The sequence below is a fragment of the Maylandia zebra genome, linkage group LG1, assembly GCF_041146795.1.
Source record: "Maylandia zebra isolate NMK-2024a linkage group LG1, Mzebra_GT3a, whole genome shotgun sequence".
NCBI lineage: Eukaryota > Metazoa > Chordata > Actinopteri > Cichliformes > Cichlidae > Maylandia > Maylandia zebra.
The window spans coordinates 22,732,617-22,754,911 of record NC_135167.1 but is presented as its reverse complement, the minus strand read 5'-3'; positions in this window follow the sequence as shown (position 1 = coordinate 22,754,911).

Sequence of the window (22,295 nt, the reverse complement as noted above, 5' to 3'; positions counted from 1 at the left end):
GATAGTGATTTGCATTTGTATTTCCACAATTTCTCCAACAAGCGGGAGGGTTACCTTCATAGTGAGATTTTTGGTGAGGTGTAATAAAATATCTTATCAGGCATTTCCACCCAAATTCCCTCCAGCTCTGTGAGCTGCTACATTTCCATTGATATGCCCATATTGTTGTCCATTCTTCCTCCTTTATCTCTATTCCTCCCTCCATTTACCATTTTGTTTTGATATACAAGGTTGAGTGTAATTTCATATTTGTTAATCCTTTATAGAGGTCACCTATAATACCTCTATTGTTATTTGAACTATATGCCCTTTTAAATACGTCTAGCAGCTGTTTACTCAATTCAGCCTTAGCTTTTATCGTTTTATTGACAAAATGCCTCATCTGTAGATATCTATAAAAATCCTGTGTTTCTAATGAATATTTATCTTTCATTTTATCAAAACTAATTAGTCTCCCTTCCTCCATTACCATACATAAAGCTGTTAATCCTTTATATGTCCAATCTTTGAATCTGGTGTCCAATTTATTTGGAGCAAAATGCGTGTCATATGCACACCACTTAAGAACTGCTATATCCTCTTCTAGTTTATATTCTTTTATTACTGTTTCCCAAATTTTAAAAGTCAACTTGATCCATGGATTTTCAATAGTTTTTATTAAATTTTGCAAGCTTCTGTCTGCTATAATAGCTTGTATGGGGATGGAAGTCCCCATACAAGCTACATGACAAAAAAAAATGTAATCCCTTTAAAACAACGAGTCTTTGACCCTGCCTTCACAGTATTAGTTTACGCTTAATCATCACATTTCTGAGGTGTGAAAAAAATACATGCACACTTTTAAAAATACATTTATCTGTGATTGCTGTCATATCATTTTAAACTAATTCTAGCTACATGTATGATACTGAACATATGTTTGTTCCTTTACAGGTAACATAGAGAAAAACCAGACTGTATACTTTAGCTGTATTGTACTGCATTACCTGTTACAAAATATAAATATTATGTAAAAGACTGCACATTAATGCGTTACTGTGGTATAAATACAGTGCTTTACAAAGCAGTGTGCATTTTAATTATGGACTTTTTAAAAGATTCATTACTGCTAATAAAGTAGCTTTTTAATTGTAAATGTATCATGAACTGATTACTTACATTACACTACTAATAAGTGATTTTAAAAAACAATCTCTTGGATTGATGATTATTATTAGATATATTCAGAGATGTCCTAACTGCATAATAATGTATATCTTATCCTAAATATAATGTAAAGAGATGTTTGAAGGGTCAGGTGCTCAAAGTTAAAAAAGGGACACATAGAACCAGACTGAATAACAACAACCTACATTCATCAGGAATCTAATATTGAATCACATCATACTATATCACTGTCATCAGGTGGGGACAATGCAAAGCAAACATAGCCTATGTTTTACCTGATGGGGTACAATGTTGCTGTTGAGGGGTTGCTCCTGCTGCTGAGGGTTCTGGAAGCCAGGGCTGTGTTGATCTAGACTGTAGACATTGAAAAGTCCATAGGAGAGATGGTAGCTAATTAAAGAAGTGTTATGAGATAATAATAAAATGCAAAGATTGGTGACAGCACTTAAAACCGTAAGGCAGCAGAATTAAAAAACTTTGGGAAATAGGCTCTCCCTGTGAATCACTCTTTGCCTCTCTTCCAACTCTTGCACCTAATCCAAAATAAAGTAATTATAGAAAAATGTTATAGAACCAAAACATTGCAGTTGTATTTATTATTGTTTTAATATTTGAATACCTCTGCAATGCAACAACTAGTACATGTGTTATTGTTCCCTAAGCTTTTTAATCCAACTGGTGAGGGATCCACTGCCTTTAGCAGCCTCACATAGCTCTTTTTGTCACTGTTTACTCCTCATGCCCTTACAGGGAATGTCTGGATAATGTTATATCATGAGTAGGGATGGGTACCGGTGTCCGGTGCCATGAGGGCACCGGTTCTGACATAAACGGTAGTAACCAGCACATTTCGGTGCTTTATTTCGGTGCTTTTTTTTCCTGAGCTGTGATACACTTTAGATTCTAGCCAATCATTTTACGTTTCCGAGGATAGTAGGCGGGCCCAGGTACGTACGTTCTTTTAGAGCAGAGCTACAGATTAAAAATGCCCAAAGCGAAGCGGTCAAAAGTCTGGCTGTACTTCACAGCAAAATATGCAAACTCAGCAGCCTGCAACAAGTGCTTTAAGCTGATACTGTGATACTGTCAAAGGAGGTAACACCTCAAATCCGATGAAACACCTGGCGACGCATAGCGTTTTTTTTTTTAAAGCCGAGAAACACCAAGCACATCTACTGCGGGTGGGTTGCCTGTTATGCAACATCCCCCAAAAACACGAAGAGGAGAGTCCTGGCCCCTAGCCCTGCCAGTGTAGCAGAAATGATGACGGATGATGATGGCAGCAGCAGCCGTTCTTCTCTGCGTGAGTAGCTTAATGTTGTTCGTGTGTAATTTACGTTGAGTAGGCTAACCACGTTATTACATTAATGCATGTAAGGTGAACTAGCAAACATCATCATAGCTACATGCGGCTGTCTTCTTGTTTGATGGCAGATACTCCCTTCACCCTGGCGAAAAAGGCTAAAAAGACCAAAGAAAAAGTGGAAAACAGTTAAACATGAGAGGTTTAGGACAAAGTTTGTGTTTTTTCCATTGTTTAAGCACTGCTTCCAGCCAAGAGTGATACCATATATGCCCCATAGCTGCAGAAAAGGCTAACATTGTTATATTTTTACAAAAAACAGCTGAACATGAGAGGTTTTTGGACCGATTTTGTGTTCTCCATTCTTTAAGCACCGGTTTGAGCACCGTTTGAGCACCGGCACCGTTTCAAAAGTACCGATTTGGCACCGGTATCGGATAAAACCTAAATGATACCCATCCCTAATCATGAGTAATGATTATACATACATGGAACGCCATAACCAAGTGGCCGGCATAGTGTACAGGAACATCTGTGCCGAGTATAACCTGGAAGTCCCTAGGTCAAAATGGGAGATGCCCCCAAGGGTGGTGGAGAATGACCGAGCTAAGATCCTGTGGGACTTCCAGATACAGACGGACAAATTGGTGGTGGCTAACCAACCGGACATAGTAGTGGTAGACAAACAGAAGAAGACGGCCGTAGTGATCGATGTAGCGGTTCCCACTGGCAGCAATATCAGGAAGAAGGAACACGAGAAGCTGGAGAAATACCAAGGGCTCAGAGAAGAGCTCGAGAGGATGTGGAGGGTGAAGGTAACGGTGGTCCCCGTGGTAATCGGAGCACTAGGTGCAGTGACTCCCAAGCTAGGCGAGTGGCTCCAGCAGATCCTGGGAATAACATCGGAGATCTCTGTCCAGAAGAGCGCAGTCCTGGGAACAGCTAAGATACTGCGCAGGACCCTCAAGCTCCCAGGCCTCTGGTAGAGGACCCGAGCTTGAAGGATAAACCGCCCGCAGGGGCGTGCTGGGTGTTTTTTTTAAATATATATGTGTGTATATATATATGTGTGTGTATATATATATATCGTAATTGTCGGGCTATAAGCCGCTACTTTTTGCACCAGCTTTGAACCCTGCGGCTTTTAGACAGGTGCGGCTTTTCTATGGATTGTCCATGATTTTTGTCATATCGTAAGACGATTTGTTTTGTTTGTTCCGCTGTTGTACGGCACTACGTTGCCTGGCGGAAGGGCATGTGATCAGACACACAGTATCTGGTTCAAGAGTGGTATGTTGGTCACATGTCCATCCGCCAGGCAACATAGTGCCGTACAAGTAGCGCGAAAAACAAACTTCAAAGTAGCGTTATGTGTTCAGCGGGAGTCATGGATGATGTGCGGCGATAAACGTGCGAAAAGCAAGTTATGCCCAACTCCACCGGTGGATTCTGACAGCGTGGAAAAGTGTGAAAACATCCATGATCACCAACGGATTTCGAAGGGCTGGACTGCTGCATGATGGAGAGGAGGACACCGCCACGTCCCTTCTGAGGGTGTTCGACTCTGACACTGACAACAAAGGAAAGAAGCTGAGAGTGGATGACGTAGCCATCCTGAGCCTGTTCGTATCCAACACTGGAGAAGAGGACTTTGGTGGTTTTAGTGCGCAGGAAGATGGTGGTGAATGACTGACTTTTCTTCTTGTTAAAAACGTGTCACTGCACCTGAGCCTAAAAGGTAGTCCAATCTATTTTTCTGGTGTGCTGTAGGTTATTGATATGTACTACATTTGTTACTCATTTATGAAGCACAGTACATGTTTCCTACTTGTAATTACCGCTACTTGTACATATACCTAAAAAGTTATGCAAATATGTACCCATAACTTGTTTTTCAAAATATTAATAAAAGGGATGCGTCTCCAAACAGCCATCTCTTTCCTGACAATTCGCTTTGTGCATATTCTCTTACATAGGATAAGTCAACATTGAAACACCTGCGGCTTTTAGTCAGGTGCGGCTAATGTATGTACAAAACAGGATTTTCCCCTGATTTTAGCTTGTGCGGCTAATATTCAGGTGCGCTTTGTAGTCCGGGAAATACGGTATATATATATGTGTGTGTGTGTGTGTGTGTGTGTGTGTGTGTGTATGTATATATGGAACATCCCACACACACACACATATATGTGTGTGTGCATGTGTGTGTTTATATGTGTATATACAGTGGCTTGTTTTTTTTTTTTCATTTTCTTTTACCCCATTGTTTTATACCCACACGTCAACCTGTGAACTCACTTCTCCAACATCTCTTTTCCTTTCTCCCCAACTGCTCTCATCCAGCTTGCGATTAAATTCTCCGCCCATCCTTAAATACTTTATCACCCTTAAATCTCAGTTAATTTTATTTATTTTTTATCATTATTTATTTATTATTATTATTTCACAGGCAATCCACTGTAAACCACTCTGTCTCCGTCCTTCTTCTTTTCTTTATTTTTTTTACACAGACACACTCCCTTCTCTCCACCTTTTATGACCTTTTCAGTTGCACACACATACACACACACACACACACACACACACACACGCTCTCACTTCCTGTTACACACACACTCCACAATCCTATGTTTGTCTCAGAATTCACATCAATCCTAGTTACGTTTTTACTCAACAACTTCACACAGTGCACTAGCAAGAGCTCTAGTTTTTAGAGAGGATTTGAACTAATCCCAATTTCCTCTCGGTGGGAAACGTATGGGTTTCACCAATCCTCTATACAAGCACTTCGTTTTATCACACTCTTCTCTTCTTATTTTAATTCTACACACTTAACTTTTTTACTTTTTACACAGCTTCTTCATTCATTATTCTGTATTTTTTCTATTTCTCTTTCCACAACAGCATTAACAATACCAAATAGACTGGATGCGTGCACTCGAGGACAGCTCAGGTAATTTTAGAAATGTTTAATATGCAGAGTTTGTATAACAGACTCTGCTCACTCTTTGTTAGACCAGTCTCTCCTTTTGCCATCCTGTCCTGCACTGCTCCTTGGCCAATCAGTCAGCTGATAATCCGGGTCACGGCACCAAATTGTCGAGATCATTCTCATCGATCTCTCTGGTCCTTTGTTACTCACCTGGAAAAATAAACAGATAGATTTAAAACCTTTGTAATGCTTTTATTTTTTAAAAAAAAAAAAGAACCTCTGTGCAGAGGGAGATCATGCAACCTACAAGCAGATCTGAGGAGCTGTCCTCATACACACACCTTTATAGAGTAGGTGAGGGCTGCCCTTTGCCACCCCTCTTCAGTAGTTTTCCACTACTCTCCCCTAATTCTATCTTCAGTCCCCCCCGGCTGTCCTCCCCCGGACTAGTAACTGTGACTTCCTATTTATATTGCTGAGGCAGCTCTTACTCTTCATTTTAAGACAGGCAGACCCCCACTGTCAATAAATTCCTCACTCTACACAGTTACCCTCAACCAGGCCTATACCTAAAACAGCCTAAAAATAAGTAGTATACAGCATTCATACAGACATATTAATTCACCTTGATCTGGACAGTTTAAATCCTTCATTCAACAGTTTGTACATTTGGGGTAATTGGCCCATATACTTAAGGCTGTAAAATTAAAAAAAAAACAAAAAAACAAAAAAAAAAACAAAGGAAAAAGAAAGCAAAATAAAGAATATATATATGTATTTCCCTAGATAACATAGTCCCTGCAAAATAATCCTATTCATTCCCACTCTCTTTTCTGTCACTGTTTTGTTAGTAATAATGCTTCATGCGATGAGCCTCATCCATGGAGCTGAAAAACCTTCTGGGGCTGCTGGGCTGCGTTATGCGATGTCGGGCTGGGAAGAGGAGAGCCAGCCTCAAACCTTGCCCGTAGAGCTCCGACATAATGTCCTTGTACTGCGACCGCTGATTAAGGACCTCGGGACTGTAGTCCTCCACAATTTGGATGAATGTGCCTCGGTAGTTGAATTTCCATATCCTCCTAGCTTCTCAGATGATGAGGTCCTTGGTCTAGTATTGGTGCAGGCAAAGGATCACTGGGCAAGGAGGTTGCCCCATGGGCTACGAGGCAGCGGTGTGCTCTATCGAGCTTGGGTGGAGATGGAAGTACTTCTTTGCCCAATAACTCACAGAGAAGATTAGAAAAGAAGTGATAGTGGCACCCATTTTCAGTGTCTTCAGGTAATCCGAGGATGCGGATGTTCTGACGCCTACTACAGCTTTCCAGGTCTGTAACTTTGTTTTTTAACTGAATATTGTCTTCGCAAAGAGCGGCACATGTGCCTTCAAGGTCATCGACTCGATGACTCAGGTCTTCCGTTGCAAGCTACAAGGACGAAACTCTCTCAGCCTGTTCCTCGAAGGCTTGTCATACTTGGTCCAGTTTTGAGTCAAGGGCATTAAATGAGGATTTAAATTCAGACACTAACTCATCTTAGTTTTGTGCTTCCCTATCACTTGTCATTCTCACTTGCTCACTCATTCCCTCACACTTAAAAAAAAAACCATTTTTTTTTACTCACTTTCAGTCCACTTGCCATATGTTAAGTCCGCTTAGGTAGGTGAGTCATGTATGTGTGTCAGACATGAGTGATTGCAATCAACATAATCTCATGTCTGCTTTCACTTGCTCTCTGTGTTGCACACATCTGCCTCCTTACCTGGTGAAGTTAAAATCAAAACGTGTGTGGAAGCAGTAATGAAACAGACAGTTTGAGGCCGTGCTGCGGAGGTTTGAGTGTAAGATACAGTTTGAAGATAGCAGTGAGATTTTATGTCCAGTCAAGTTCACATTGGCCAGATGTTTAGCCATCGGACTATTCTCTACAGCCACCAAATCCCGCATTATTACCTGATTATATCAGGGTTTCCACATGAATCATTCTGTGCTCTCATCCTGTAAACCTGCTAAAACTGGGCACACTTGTGTCTCGCCATGAACTTTGTGTGACAGAGAAAGAAATGCAAACCGGTTACCTCCACTCTTGCCATGGCAATGGACGCGACAAGAAAAGCGATCCTGTACCTGTGTATCTGTCTCCCAAATGGTCTGTGTGTTAGTGTAACAAGATCTGAAAAAACTCCCCTCGATGACATTTTAGATCCCCCACTGTAACTGACCTGGGCTGGGGAGTCACAAGTAGGATTTAGGTGAGTACTCAGGCTTCTCTCAGGTTCCTGTTTGTCTTTTCCTAATGAATTCAGCCATAAGAAAGCTCCAGATGAGGCCCATTTTTTCCACATGGCCAGGATATCATATACTGGTGCATGAGCTGTTTTTTGTTTTTTGTTTGCTTGATGCAAAAGCTTTAATTTTAAGACATATATGTAAAATATCTCTCTTTGACTTGACATATGAACTGATGAAGCATTTGTCATTTTACTTTGAAAAAAAAAAGTGCTCATTAAAAATGCTGTGGGATGACTGCTGAGGTGTCCTGCATTATAGCACCTTGCTGCTTCACTGTTGGACTGCACCACTCGGCCACTCCTAACTCTCCTGTTCCCTCTGCTGGGAAAGGCAGATATTGCACACTCCAGACGAAGTACGAAACGCAGACTTGGAGTAAGTAACTTTGCTTTAAAGATCATCCTTGGCATTGCATTACCGAGAATCACCTGCGTCTTGTTCTGGTTTGATTCCAATCTGCCGCATTCTCTGGAAAAGGCATGGCCTAGGTGAAAGCCTTGCTGAAAACCTCTCGGTATAAAATATTGTTCTTGTGTCCATCTTGTGACAGAAGTAGCAGGGTTTTTTAAAAAAGGAGGGGAGGATTTTTTTTTCCTTCTTTGTTTTTGCAGCAGCATTCGGGTCATTTGAAAAAGCTTGTTATCCCTCCAGCATAAGAACCACATTTCAGTTCAGATCATTTTACCTTGTAAATGACCTTGTAAACATAAGGCTTCCAGTTTTTTTTTTCCTTTGGACATGCACTCAATTTTTAGGTAACTTTATTTGGTTTGTGCATGCGTGTGTTTGTCTGTGTGTGAAGGAGGCGAAACTTTCGCTGAACCTCATAAAGATGGATAGTGTTTGTGCTTACAAACAAAAATTAATACTCAGCATTTGCATTTCCAGCTAACTGCCTCTAAGAATATTGAGCATCAGCTGTCTGTCTGTCATTTGAACTGGTGAAATAGATCAGCGTTACCTTTGGTCTTTTGGCCACAGCTCCCTCAAAATGTGACAAAAGATTGTTGTGACAAGTGCCTCACCCTCCAGCAGAGGACCAGTTTGTCTCCCGTTTGCTTGTGTCGACTGTTTGATAAAAGCCAGCCTACTTTTGCTGTTTGTGCTTCTGTTTTCGTTTTCCTGTTTTATATTGAATAGCACAACAGGCAAGTTCATTATGCGTGTGACTCATCCCACTAGCCCACACCCCCTCCCCATCTGCTGCTGTGAAAGGAGAGGGAACCGCCATTGATCACTTCTTCCCTCACACATGCACGCACACACCCCACCTTCAACGTCACTATCGATCGACATGTTTGATGTTTTTGTGGGAAATAGCTGGCATTTCCTTTTTGTGTCCGTTTACATCTGTTCCCGACCATTTGCTGACATTCGAATAAATCACGGAGCAGACATGTAGAAGATGAAAAGTAAAAGTTAATCTAGCGAATTATTCAGACAGTCTCAGACCATTCAGACTGATTGAACATGCTGTGATTTCTCTTTTAAGGAAAAAGAAATCACATATAAGGAAAAATGTATGGATAGGTGAGCTTTTCTTTTTTTTGCATATGGTATTCAGTTGTTACAGCTGGTAACAGCAAAGACCCCGCAGAATGGTCGATAAGCGTTACATATATCCTGCGTAAAACATTTCCTGACTGCCCCGCTCTCAATACTTGATTAATAAAATAAAAAAAACACTGACATCCACGTATGAGATTATTTTGAAGTCGATGATTAATATTTTTAACAAATGTTCAAACACATTTTCCCTTTGTTTGTCTTCTCTTACAGTGCTTTTAAAAAAAAAGTAAAATAGAATAAGAGCTGGTTTATGGAGCAAACAGAAACTTGTGTGCTAAAAAACTGAGAAACATCACAATGAAATCAAGGCAATAGTTTTTTCACTTTCTCATCTTTCTGACTTGGTCTTTCTTTACATCAAGAACTGAAAGACACTGTTCGTCGATGAAACAGTTTGCAGGTAGTGTATGCTGACTTCACAGCAGTTCTGCCCTGCCAAAAGGTCCAATCTGGTCCCCAGGCTGGCTCTGAAAAGTGTGAAAATTGCAGAAAGGAGGGTATACGTTGTTAAGAATGGATCACATCATGTGATCGGTTGTCTGAACTGTTAATTTAATCCAAGTCAGAGTTCTGAATCATCCTCACTTTTACAGTCTTCTTACTGACAAAGAAGTTTTTCATACCACACCAAAGAAAGGTGGTTAAACCACTGTGTCCTGCTGATGCATTATAGCACATATTGTTGAAACTGCACCTAATTTTGTTAAAACAGCGCATACTGTAAAGGAGTGGTGGAGATCGAATCGGCCTGCGTGCAGCCCGTGAACTGAGTTTGACTCTTCTGGTTTACAGGGATTCCTGCAGCCTTATTACTATAGTGCTTCCCTGCTGCACTTGAAACAAAGAGCACACTAACAGCGATTGAGCTGACTGTTAAGGCCATGACTTCACAACTAAATTGATGATGAGACACGATCCATTAGGGCCTGTCTGATGGTGTCTTGTACATGCATGCTGAGCACTAGTGTGCGTGTGCGTGTGTATGACACAATTATTGTCTATCAGCAGAACACTGCAATATCAAGGGAAAAGAAAGCAAAGAGGTTTATAAGTAAAAAAAAAAGGCTGAGGTAAAGATCTCTTTAGGACAGACAAAACAGTGAGTAACCCTTTTAACTGGAAACTGGGGGCTGAATGTGTCTATAGCTTCTGAAATGATGATGCATGTCAAGTTTGCTTCACCACTGATAAACAGTACATATATGGTCTTTATTTAATCAGGTAATCTCTTGAATTGGATTGATAAGAAGGTTGGTAGAGATGAGAAAGATTCCTATGGGTGTAACTTGGGAGTGTTCTCTTCATCAAGGCGGTTGTATGATGAAAGAGTCTGTTGTGTGAGGATTAAGGTCATGTGCATTAACATAATAACAGCACTTCCATTAATTTTGGTTCAGTTACCTTGAATTATGGGATTTGTTGAAGTGTTTATATTTGTTTTCAGGCATTTCTGTCACTGCAAGTATCAAGTCAAATGCATAAGAGCTTTCCAAAAAGTTCTTACAGTGTCCTCCTGTTCAAAATGACTCTGATTTCCTGCAGGGGGAGTGAACTAAAGTTCAGGGAAGTTTTGAGCCGTCAAAGCAAAACAGTGGACTAAAGATGCTGTGGACTAAAAGCCCTATGTAAAACCGATTGAAACTACAAAGTCAGGTGATAATTCTGTGTGAATTTGGGACTAAAAGCAAAAGAATAGCTATTGATTTCAGTGAAACAGACACCTGATATGACTTAAGTAACACTTCTATTTATTTATTAACATGTATATTTATATATTTATATAAAATGTATGTGTTATGCAGTCCAGATGTGAGCGGGGAATGACAAGTCCAAAATTATCTTCATCTGGAATTTCTGGATTAGTATCCATCCATCCATTCATTTCTGGGTCAGCTGCCATGGTGTGAGAGGCGGGGTACACCCTGGACTGGTCACCAGTCTGGCACAGGACAGACAACCATCCACGCTCACATTCACATCAAGAGCCCAAAGTGAACAAACGCAGATGGAGTGAGAGCATGCAGACTTCACACAGAAAGGCCCAGCCTTGATTCAAACCCAGGAGTTTCTTAATGTGAGGTGACAGTGCTAACCGCCACGTTCATAATGATTAAACTTCTAATAAAAGCTCCACTAAGTTTACCAGAAATCGTCAATCAGTCACAGTTTACACAGCGTTATTGCCACAGGCTAAAGACTGTGCTAAAGAAAAATTTTGCCTGCTGAATGGCTAGGTTGCGCTCCCAGGCTTGTTGCTGCACTGAGTGTGGGTTCCCTGTCACAGCCGAGAAAGTTTTTGAGAGATATTTGCCAACATTAAGGTTAAGATATGGTAAAATATTGGACAGTCCATGGTTCTCTGTCTCGGTTTTTGGCCAGTGTTTTCCTTTCAAGTTGATGCATTTTGAAATGAAATATATTTCATTATGATCAGGAGGTACTTTGGTACTTATAGGCCTTTATAATTGTGGCTTTGAAACAAGTCAAGGTACAGGATGCCTTGGATAAATGTTAGTTTTATATGTATGCATTAAGCATGTTTACCTTGAACTGAATTCAAGGTAAACTGAATTCAAATCAATTCTTTTGAAGGCTTGGTCTGCGCTATAATGCATTAATGCATTCATAAAGTGCTGTTAAAAGTTATTTTCCCCCCTACCTGTTTTTTTTTTGTTTTTGTTTTTTTTTAGTATTTTGCATATTTGCCACACTTGCATGTTTCATGTTATCAAGAAATGTTAATATTACACAAAGAGCAAATATACTGTGTGAAAAAGTAATTGAGCCCTATTGTTAAATCATGAATTTACTGTTAGCTAATTAACTCACATTTTTGGAAAACAGAGGTTATTTTCCCTTGCCACACCCATCCCTGCTTACTGCCAGACCTGTTGGATCAAGAAATGACTTAAATAGAACCTGTCTGACAAAGTGAAGAAGGGTAAAAGATGTTAAAAATGCAACACATCAAGCCAAAATCTTTTCTTTTTTTTTTTGCCTGTCCCGTTTGGCTCTTTTGCCATCAGAATTGTTGTCTAAAGGCAAAGAAAGATGTCCAACGGATTTACTTTACCAAATGGACCATCCCAGCCTTGCTGTAATGATCTATTTGATTCACCTTTGCTTTTATTGTTTATTTTATTTTCATTTGCTGAACATGGGACAGACTTGACTGGGGAAAAGAAAAGGGAGAAAGAAAGAGGGAAGGAAAAAGAGCGGAGAAGAGGGACGGTGATAAGGGGCAAAAAAAAAAAAAAAAAATAAGCAGGCAAAAAATATATATATCAATCACCTGGATCACCTGTTGAGAAAGAAAAAAGAGAAAACAAGCAGAAGAAAAAGAGAGCAATATAATAAACAACATCATCACGATGATCTATGTGAAGATAACAGTAAATACTAAACATTAAATATTATTGTGCAGCACGTAAGATCAACAGCCCACAGTGTGCGTTGAGGTAGCAGCCAAAAAGGGTGTAGTTTGTGTGTGTGAGCACCCGTGTGTACACCTGTGAGCATGAGCTCGATTGTATTTAAAATGTTCCTTCATGTAATGATCTGCTAGAGGGTGTGGGGAGCCATAGCCCCGTCCTCCTGGGCATGAAGCAGGCATGGAGGAGATCAAGGCTCCAGAAATCCAGAGGCCCCAAGAGCAAAGGAGACCAAGGAAGACCAACGGAGGGGCAACCGTGCCACTGTAGCCCAGATGAAAAATATCATACTTATTCTCTTTATATCAACTGTCCACATCAACAAGCGTCGTATTTCCTATGACCATTGAATGCACCTCTCAGTTCACCCCACGTGAGGGCACCTAGCTCAGCAACCAATCAGAGCCTACCCAGGCCGCATTGACCCTGTCAGCCAGGAAGTGAGGTGGAGGTGCATGGTGTCCCGGGTTTTTCTTATCTCAGCAAGAGGAGTGGAGGCATCTGCTACTCAAACCGAGAAATCCACGGACAAAAGAGAGGAAAACTCAGGATTGAGAGGAAGGAAAGCCAGCCTACTTACCTGCTGGAAGTCCGGAGTCGAGTGGCTGGATGAAGGAGAGAGGCAACGTCGGCTAACCACTCACCTTTCATCCGGAGAGCTGCTGCAATTCCAACGCCAGTGTGTGTTGGGCTTTTGTGAAACAGAGCAACGGTCAGGTTTTTGGAGAGGACGGAAAAGTCCAAGGACCAGGACGATATTCTGGTTGTGATAGATGGCGAGCCAACCACTTTGAGGACGATCTACCCCAAAGAAGATACACACCACACACTCATACATTCCAGTTACATTCACAAGGACCTTTGAAGTTGGCTATCGCCAGCTTAACTCTAAATTCTTAAAGGGCCCCAACGAGTACTTTTATTTTGTTGAGTGTGCACACTATTTATTTTATTTTATACTTTATCTGTACAAATTGGACAAATACCTGTTATACTTTGTAACAATACAAGAGTGGCTACTCAAAAGTTAACATTGTGTCCAGGTCATTATTGCTGCTCAATACTTTGGCTCCATACGAATTTGGTGTCTTCTGATTCTGGCCAGGGTCTTATTACGAGCCCAAGTAATTATTGCGCTGTAATTCACCTTTATACCTTAAAGTTGGTTACAGAAGTGGCGAGCCAGCCAGGAGCCAATTGATTTGAGCATCAATATTGAGGCAATGACCAGCATGGATTTCATACAAAAGTCTGGTGTCAAAATACCTAATGCGGTTGTTGTCGCTGGGATAACACAGGTATCTGAGAAAGATGAACAGGTCATTGACTTTCTGAAACAGTATGGTAAAATCACAAGAGTCCTTTTTGTTGATGATTCACTGTCCAACTTCTACCAAAACCTGATCGTAGAATACTCTAGCAGTTCAGCCTTAGAAGGTTTAGAACCTCGTTTACCATACACATACACAGCACAAGCTGATCCCAGCGTTGTCTATGAAATTAAAACACTCAGTAGCATGTACACTACCACGGTTGGGAGTAATGTTACAAAAACCTACTTGGCGGAACTCAAGGAACTAGCCAAGCTGAGTGGCAAAGACTACGGTGAGGTGCTGAAGGAGATGATGTGTCAGATTGGGGAGGATGTTGAAGCCATGCGACCTACCACTGAAGAACCTTCTCCCACGTATGTCGAGACCACTGTTGTATCTCCGCCCGCTTCTAAAGAGCGACAGTGTCACACCTCACATTCAGATGTTACACCAAGTGATACTGGTGCCACTGATGATGTTCCCCTCACTAATGGAAGGAGAGCAGCGTCCCTCTCAGTAAGTGACTTGAACCCACCTGACATTCAGAAGGTTGTGGTAGAGCATATCGTATGAAGGCAAGATGTTGTCCCACACATCCAGTCCCAGGTGAGACTCCGTTCCTTCTCCGGTAAGGTTCCCAGACCTAACAATGAAACTGATTATGACACATGGCGCACACAAATTGAACTGCTCCAAAATGATCCCAGCATGTCCCCCCTGCAAATATCCAGAAAGATCCATGAGAGCCTGCTCCCACCAGCAGCTGATATAGTTAAGAGTTTGCGGCCTGATTCACCACCTGTGACTTATTTGCAGCTTCTAGATTCAGCCTTTGGCACTGTAGAAGATGGTGAGGAACTTTTCGCTCAATTCCTGAACACCCTTCAAGATCCAGGTGAGAAGTCATCCACTTACCTTCACCGGCTACAGCTAGCATTAAACAGAGCCACGAAGAGGGGGGGAGTCGCATGTGAAGAAGTGGACAAACATCTACTTAAACAGTTCTGCAGGGGATGTTGGGACAACGACCTACTCAGCGCCCTGCAACTTGAGCAAAAGAAGAGCAGCCCACCCCAATTCTCAGACCTGTTGTTAATGATTCGCTCTGAGGAAGATCGACAGCAAGCAAAAACTAACCGTATGAGAAAACACATTGGCACCACAAAGCAGAGAACTCAGTTACAGTTCCAGGGTGCACATGTTTGTGAACCAGAGGAGAAACATGGGAGTAGCATTGCTGCTATTGAGGATCTGCGAAAGCAGGTGGCGAGTCTGCAAAGTCAACTAACTACATTCATGTCACAGAAAAAAACAAAGTTTGCAAACAGCAAGGACCCTGCAGGGAAGCCGCAGAGTAAGATGTCAAAGCCACATGGTGTAGATGGACGTATGCAAAGACAGACTTCAAAGAGGCAAAGGGGCAGACCCAAGCCCTGGTATTGTTTCAACTGCGGTGAAGATGGACATATCGCTCCATGCTGTGTTGACCCCGCTAACCCCAACCTAGTAGCAGAAAAAAAGAAGCAGTTGGAGGAGAAACAACGCCAGTGGGAAGCGCGAGATTGTACAGATTCACCTTTAAACATCTAACAGTTCCTGTTGTGGGACAAACAGGAGCTGAGGAGAGTCAACAACGTCCCTCAGACGTAAACAATGGTGACAAAATCACAGCTGAGGTTAACAAAGTAAGTACCCCAGCAAAGACTGTCAAAGCACAAACATGTTCTGGCTTAAACCATTCAGAGCAGAACCAATCTTTCCAACTCCCTAAACAGTTGATTGGTACCAGAAGTACAGCTCAAGTGACTGTGAGAGGTGAAGAAGTCAACTGTCTTCTTGACTCAGGCTCCCAAGTTACCACTGTTCCTGAGTCATTTTACCAGCAGCACCTTTCAGAGCAAAAGATCAAGCCACTACATGACCTCTTAGAAGTGGAAGGTGCTAATGGCCAGCTAGTGCCTTACTTTGGCTATATAGAAATGACCATAACTTTTCCAAAGGACTTTATAGGTGTTCCAGTAGATGTAAACACACTTGCTTTAATCGTCCCTGACACTTCACAATCCCTCATGCTCATAGGCACAAACACCCTAGATGTACTGTTCGACATCTACTCAGAGACTGACTTAGCCAATCGTCAACCCCTCCCACATGGCTACAAAGTAGTCTTCAAAATCATTGAGTTGAGACGGAAGCAGACAAGTGACACCCATCAGGGGGTAGTGAAGCTACTTGGCAAGATGCCTCAAGTCATTCCAGCTGGTTCAACTGTAGTGGTGGAGGGAGTCGCCCTTGGCGAGGGCCTTCAGGATGAAAAATCAGTTGTAATTGAGTACCCATCATCGTCCCCCTTGCCCGGTGGCCTGCTACTTAAAGCCGGTCTGGTGGACTTTCCCCAGCGGCGGCCCCACAAGTTGCCAGTTGTTATAAGCAACAAGTCTGACCACGACATTGTCATCCCTGCCAAGTGTACTATTGCAGAGGTTAGTGCTTATCAGACCATCCTATTAAAGGAACACAACAAGACCAAACAGTCAGAACTATCCCAGAGAACTCCAGAGACTCCGTCTTTCCAAGAGCCCACCATAACCTTCAATTTTGGTGACTCCCCAGTTCCATTGGAATGGAAACAGCGCATCACTCAGCAGCTCAGCGGCATGCCTGAGGTGTTTGCACAGCACGACCTGGATTTTGGCCGGACGGACCAGGTGCGACATCATATAAAACTTTCGGATGGCACGCCTTTCAAACTACGTGCCCGGCCAATCCACCCACGGGACATTGAGGCTGTCCGGAAGCACATTCAGGAACTCCTTGATGCAGGAGTTATTAGAGAGTCAGAGTCCCCATTTGCGTCACCCATAGTGGTAGTCCGGAAAAAGAACGGCCAAGTCCGGTTGTGCATCGATTATAGGCGTCTAAACCTTCAGACTATAAAAGATGCGTACAGCCTTCCGAAGCTAGAGGACACATTCTCAGCCCTCAATGGTTCACAGTGGTTCTCTGTTCTTGATCTAAAATCAGGGTACTACCAGATCGAGGTCGAAGAAGCAGACAAACCGAAGACGGCCTTTGTGTGCCCTCTCGGCTTCTGGGAGTTCAACAGAATGCCTCAGGGTGTAACGAACGCCCCCAGCACGTTCCAGCGGTTAATGGAGCGGTGCATGGGGGATATGCATTTGAAGGATGCATTGGTCTTTCTTGATGACGTGATAGTATTCTCCCGAACCCTTGAGGAACACGAAGAAAGACTCATGAAAGTGCCCACTCGTCTAAAAGAGTTTGGGTTAAAGCTGTCACCAGAGAAATGTGTCTTCTTCCAGACTTCAGTCCGTTATCTGGGACATGTGGTCTCCAGAAATGGAGTTCGGACTGACCCTGAGAAGATTTCGGCCCTTAAAACATGGCCTGTCCCACAGACCCTGCGAGAGTTAAAGTCGTTCCTTGGTTTTGCTGGGTATTATAGAAGGTTCGTTAAGGGGTATTCCAGCATTGTGAAACCTCTCCACAACTTAACTTCGGGGTACCCACCTAGCCACAAGAAATCAAAAGTAAACGCAAGACAAAGTGCACATCAGTACCATGACCCAAAAGACCCTTTCGGAGGTCGCTGGACGCCAGCTTGCCAGGAAGCCTTCGAGTCAGTCATCCAAAGTCTCACCACTGCCCCTGTACTTGCCTTCGCTGACCCCCAGAAACCCTATATACTGCACACCGACGCCAGTACCACCGGGCTTGGTGCTGTATTGTATCAGGAGCAAGAGGGACAACTTAGAGTCATAGGCTATGCAAGTAGAGGGCTGTCACGGAGCGAAAATCGCTATCCAGCGCACAAGTTGGAGTTTCTGGCGCTCAAGTGGTCAGTTACAGAAAAGTTCAGCGACTATCTCTACGGCAACCACTTCACTGTTGTAACGGATAGTAATCCGCTGACTTACATTCTGACTTCAGCAAAACTTGACGCAACTAGCTATAGGTGGCTAGCAGCACTGTCCACATTCTCTTTCAAACTCCTCTATCGTCCAGGGAAGCAGAATGGAGATGCGGATGGATTATCACGCAGACCACACGGAGGGCTAGCGGACGACCTGAAATCACAAAAAGAGATTGAACGCATACAACAGTTCACTCAAGATCACCTTTGTGATCCAGACAACATCAATGCTGTAAATCAGTCTGTGGTGAAAGCAATCTGTGAGAGGCAGTTCACCTACAGCGTCAGTCCTGACAATGAAAGAGAGGCAGATGCAGATTGTGTTGCCTTGGTGGAGGTGCTTGCTGTGTCTCCTAGTGCTGTACCTGATAGCTATGGGCAAGAGGAACAGTTTTGAGGTCTGCCAACCATTCCCCATCTAACTGAGGCAGAGCTGGCAGACGAGCAAAGAGCCGATCAGTGTATAAAGCATGTTATTTCTCAGATCGAATATGGGGACACACCACCTCCAACCGTGCGCACACAGTTCCCTGAGCTTCCACTGCTCCTCCGAGAGCTTAACCGTCTTGAGCTCCGCAACAATGTCTTGTACCGGCGACGCCAAGAGAGGTCCCAGAAAACCTACCAGCTTGTACTTCCAGCTGAGCTTCGCAACACAGTTCTCACCAGCCTGCATGACCATATGGGTCACATGGGAGTCGACCGTACACTGGACCTTGTAAGGTCAAGATTTTATTGGCCAAGGATGGCTTTGGACGTGGAAAGGAAAGTGAAGACGTGTGGCAGGTGCGTGCGGAGGAAGGCACGGCCTGAAAGAGCGGCCCCCTTGGTCAACATTAATACGACACGACCTCTTGAACTCTTGTGCATGGACTTCTTGTCCCTGGAAGCTGACAGGAGTGGAACCAAAGATATATTGGTGATCACGGACCACTTCACTAAATTTGCAGTTGCTATCCCAACACCTAATCAAAAGGCCCGCACAGTGGCAAGGTGTCTGTGGGAGAACTTTATGGTACACTATGGCATCCCAGAAAAATTGCATAGTGACCAGGGTCCAGATTTCGAGTCCCGCACAATCAAGGAGCTCTGTCAGGTGGCTGGTATCCACAAGGTGAGGACAACCCCATACCATCCTAGGGGCAATCCTGTGGAACGATTTAATCGTACCTTGCTTGATATGTTGGGAACTCTCCGTGATCAAGATAAGTCCTGTTGGCGTGACCATGTAAGACCCCTGGTCCACGCTTATAACTGCACCAGGAATGAAGTGACTGGTTTCTCCCCGTACGAACTGATGTTCGGACGCCAACCTCGGTTGCCAGTTGACCTTGCATTCAACCTGCCAGTGCAAGAGGAACAACACTCATCTCACTCTGAATATGTGCAAAAACTCAAGTCACGTCTCAAAGAAAGCTACAAGTTAGCTATGGACAAGGCTGCAAAGATGGCTCACAAGAACAAAATGAGGTTTGACAGACATGTAACTGCATCAGACTTGGAAGCTGGAGATCGGGTATTGGTCAGGAATGTCCGTATCCGGGGCAAACATAAGATTTCAGACAAGTGGGAACACACTGTGCATGTAGTAGTGAGAAGGGCAGGCAACCTCCCAGTATATACAGTTAAGCCTGAAAACAAAGAGGGTCCCCTAAGAACACTACACCGGGATCTGTTGCTACCATGTGGCTACCTACCTGTGGAGGAAAGCAGTGAGCATGTACAGAAGCCAGTGTCACGCAGGCCAAGAACCCGTGCAAATCCAGCGCTAGAGGAAGAGAACTCCTCAGACGAAGAAGATGATTTGCTCATTCCTGTTTGGTTGAGTTCCCCTGTCCACACAGTGAGTGAGAGTCCTGTAAATGTTCCTGATATTGACAACCCACCTGTTTTTGACAGCCAATCTGATTTTGGCAACATACCTGATATGCCTAACAGTACTACAGATGATACTGAGTACTTATCTACCAATGGAGTCACACCGACCGAACAAGTGGATGAAATAACCTTAACTGAAACTGACTCACCTGTTGATGACCCAGACGTCCAAGAAAGGCAACTTCCATTTCAGGAGGCTGGCACCAGAGGTGCGAATTCTGAGGAGAGAGTGGAGGAGATAGTCCCAGTGGATACAAGGGAAAACATGGATACAAATGATTCTGTAAGGAGATCTGAGAGAAACCGTCGTCCGCCACGACGGCTTGACTATACGGAGCTAGGCAATCCTCTGATCACTGCAGCAAAATCATTCTTGCAAGGACTGTCTTCAGTTTGGGCCGATGTCATCAGTGATGGTGAAGAGCCTGCTTCGCCCTCTTCCTTGACCCGTCAAATAATCATCATTTAACTGTCTACCATGCACAGGGACGTGCATGAGTTCAGGAGGGGAGGGTGTAGCCCAGATGAAAAATATCATACTTATTCTCTTTATATCAACTGTCCACATCAACAAGCGTCGTATTTCCTATGACCATTGAATGCACCTCTCAGTTCACCCCACGTGAGGGCACCTAGCTCAGCAACCAATCAGAGCCTACCCAGGCCGCATTGACCCTGTCAGCCAGGAAGTGAGGTGGAGGTGCATGGTGTCCCGGGTTTTTCTTATCTCAGCAAGAGGAGTGGAGGCATCTGCTACTCAAACCGAGAAATCCACGGACAAAAGAGAGGAAAACTCAGGATTGAGAGGAAGGAAAGCCAGCCTACTTACCTGCTGGAAGTCCGGAGTCGAGTGGCTGGATGAAGGAGAGAGGCAACGTCGGCTAACCACTCACCTTTCATCCGGAGAGCTGCTGCAATTCCAACGCCAGTGTGTGTTGGGCTTTTGTGAAACAGAGCAACGGTCAGGTTTTTGGAGAGGACGGAAAAGTCCAAGGACCAGGACGATATTCTGGTTGTGATAGATGGCGAGCCAACCACTTTGAGGACGATCTACCCCAAAGAAGATACACACCACACACTCATACATTCCAGTTACATTCACAAGGACCTTTGAAGTTGGCTATCGCCAGCTTAACTCTAAATTCTTAAAGGGCCCCAACGAGTACTTTTATTTTGTTGAGTGTGCACACTATTTATTTTATTTTATACTTTATCTGTACAAATTGGACAAATACCTGTTATACTTTGTAACAATACAAGAGTGGCTACTCAAAAGTTAACATTGTGTCCAGGTCATTATTGCTGCTCAATACTTTGGCTCCATACGAATTTGGTGTCTTCTGATTCTGGCCAGGGTCTTATTACGAGCCCAAGTAATTATTGCGCTGTAATTCACCTTTATACCTTAAAGTTGGTTACACCACTCTCCCAGAAAGAGATGAGGGTTCGCTCAGCAGCTGTGGAGCAGAAGCCAGGGGGGGTTGCAGTGACGTGCCCGTGAGCTCCGCCGGCAGTCAGCTGTGCCAGAGTGACCGAAACCCAGGCTGAGAGGCTGAGGACACCCCACCCCCGAAGGAGCCTGAGCGAGCCCCAGGCTCCTGGCCCCGACAAGCAGCCACCAAGGAGTGAGCCGGTGGGTACCTGGACGCCCATCCCCGGACACAAAGAACCACCAATGCACCGATGTCTGAGGGCGTCTGCCACTGGCAGGGGGAGTGGTGGGGGGAGATAGGCCTCCATACCATGGAGGGCCTGAGATGTCCCTAGAGAGGTGGTGTCTGATACAAAACCTGACACATAGACAAACCAACAGGCACACACAGATACAAACATCCATTCCCACCCTCATGCTCTCATATGCAATTACTCAGCACTCACCCAACGTGGAGACAGACATAAATAGACACTGTACACACAATCACACTCCCCAAGCATACTCTAAGCCCCAGGTCTAGGTACCCTTGCCCCTGGAGGGGGAAACTGCACCCAGACCCAGGTAGTGTTACCCTTTTCCCTGGGGTGGAGAGAAGCAGACTGCCCCGACTCGGCAGCAGCAGGGAGGCCCCACATTTCAGACCCCAATCGGACGGCCAACTCCTCCTATCCCGCCCCAACAGACAACAGAGAACGGGGGTGTGTGAAGACTCCAAACCTCCCTCCGCCCGCTCCTATATAGTGTTGATGCATGTGTGTTCTAAAGTGCATTTAAAACCCAGGAGGGCATAGAGCTACCTGCCAGAGAGCAGCAGGTAAGCACATAGCCCCTCCTGATAGCCCTCAATGTATATGTGTATTTGAAATTGAGAGGTGGGCAACAACGCCAGGGGTGAGTTTGTACACCCTGATGGTCTTTTGGATGACATGTCACATCGTGCCACAATCTAAAGAAACAAATTCATTGACATCTGTCTGTCTGGAAAGAGTCATAAAGTCATTCCTAAGGGTTTGGAACTCCAATGAACCACAGTGAGAAGAACCCA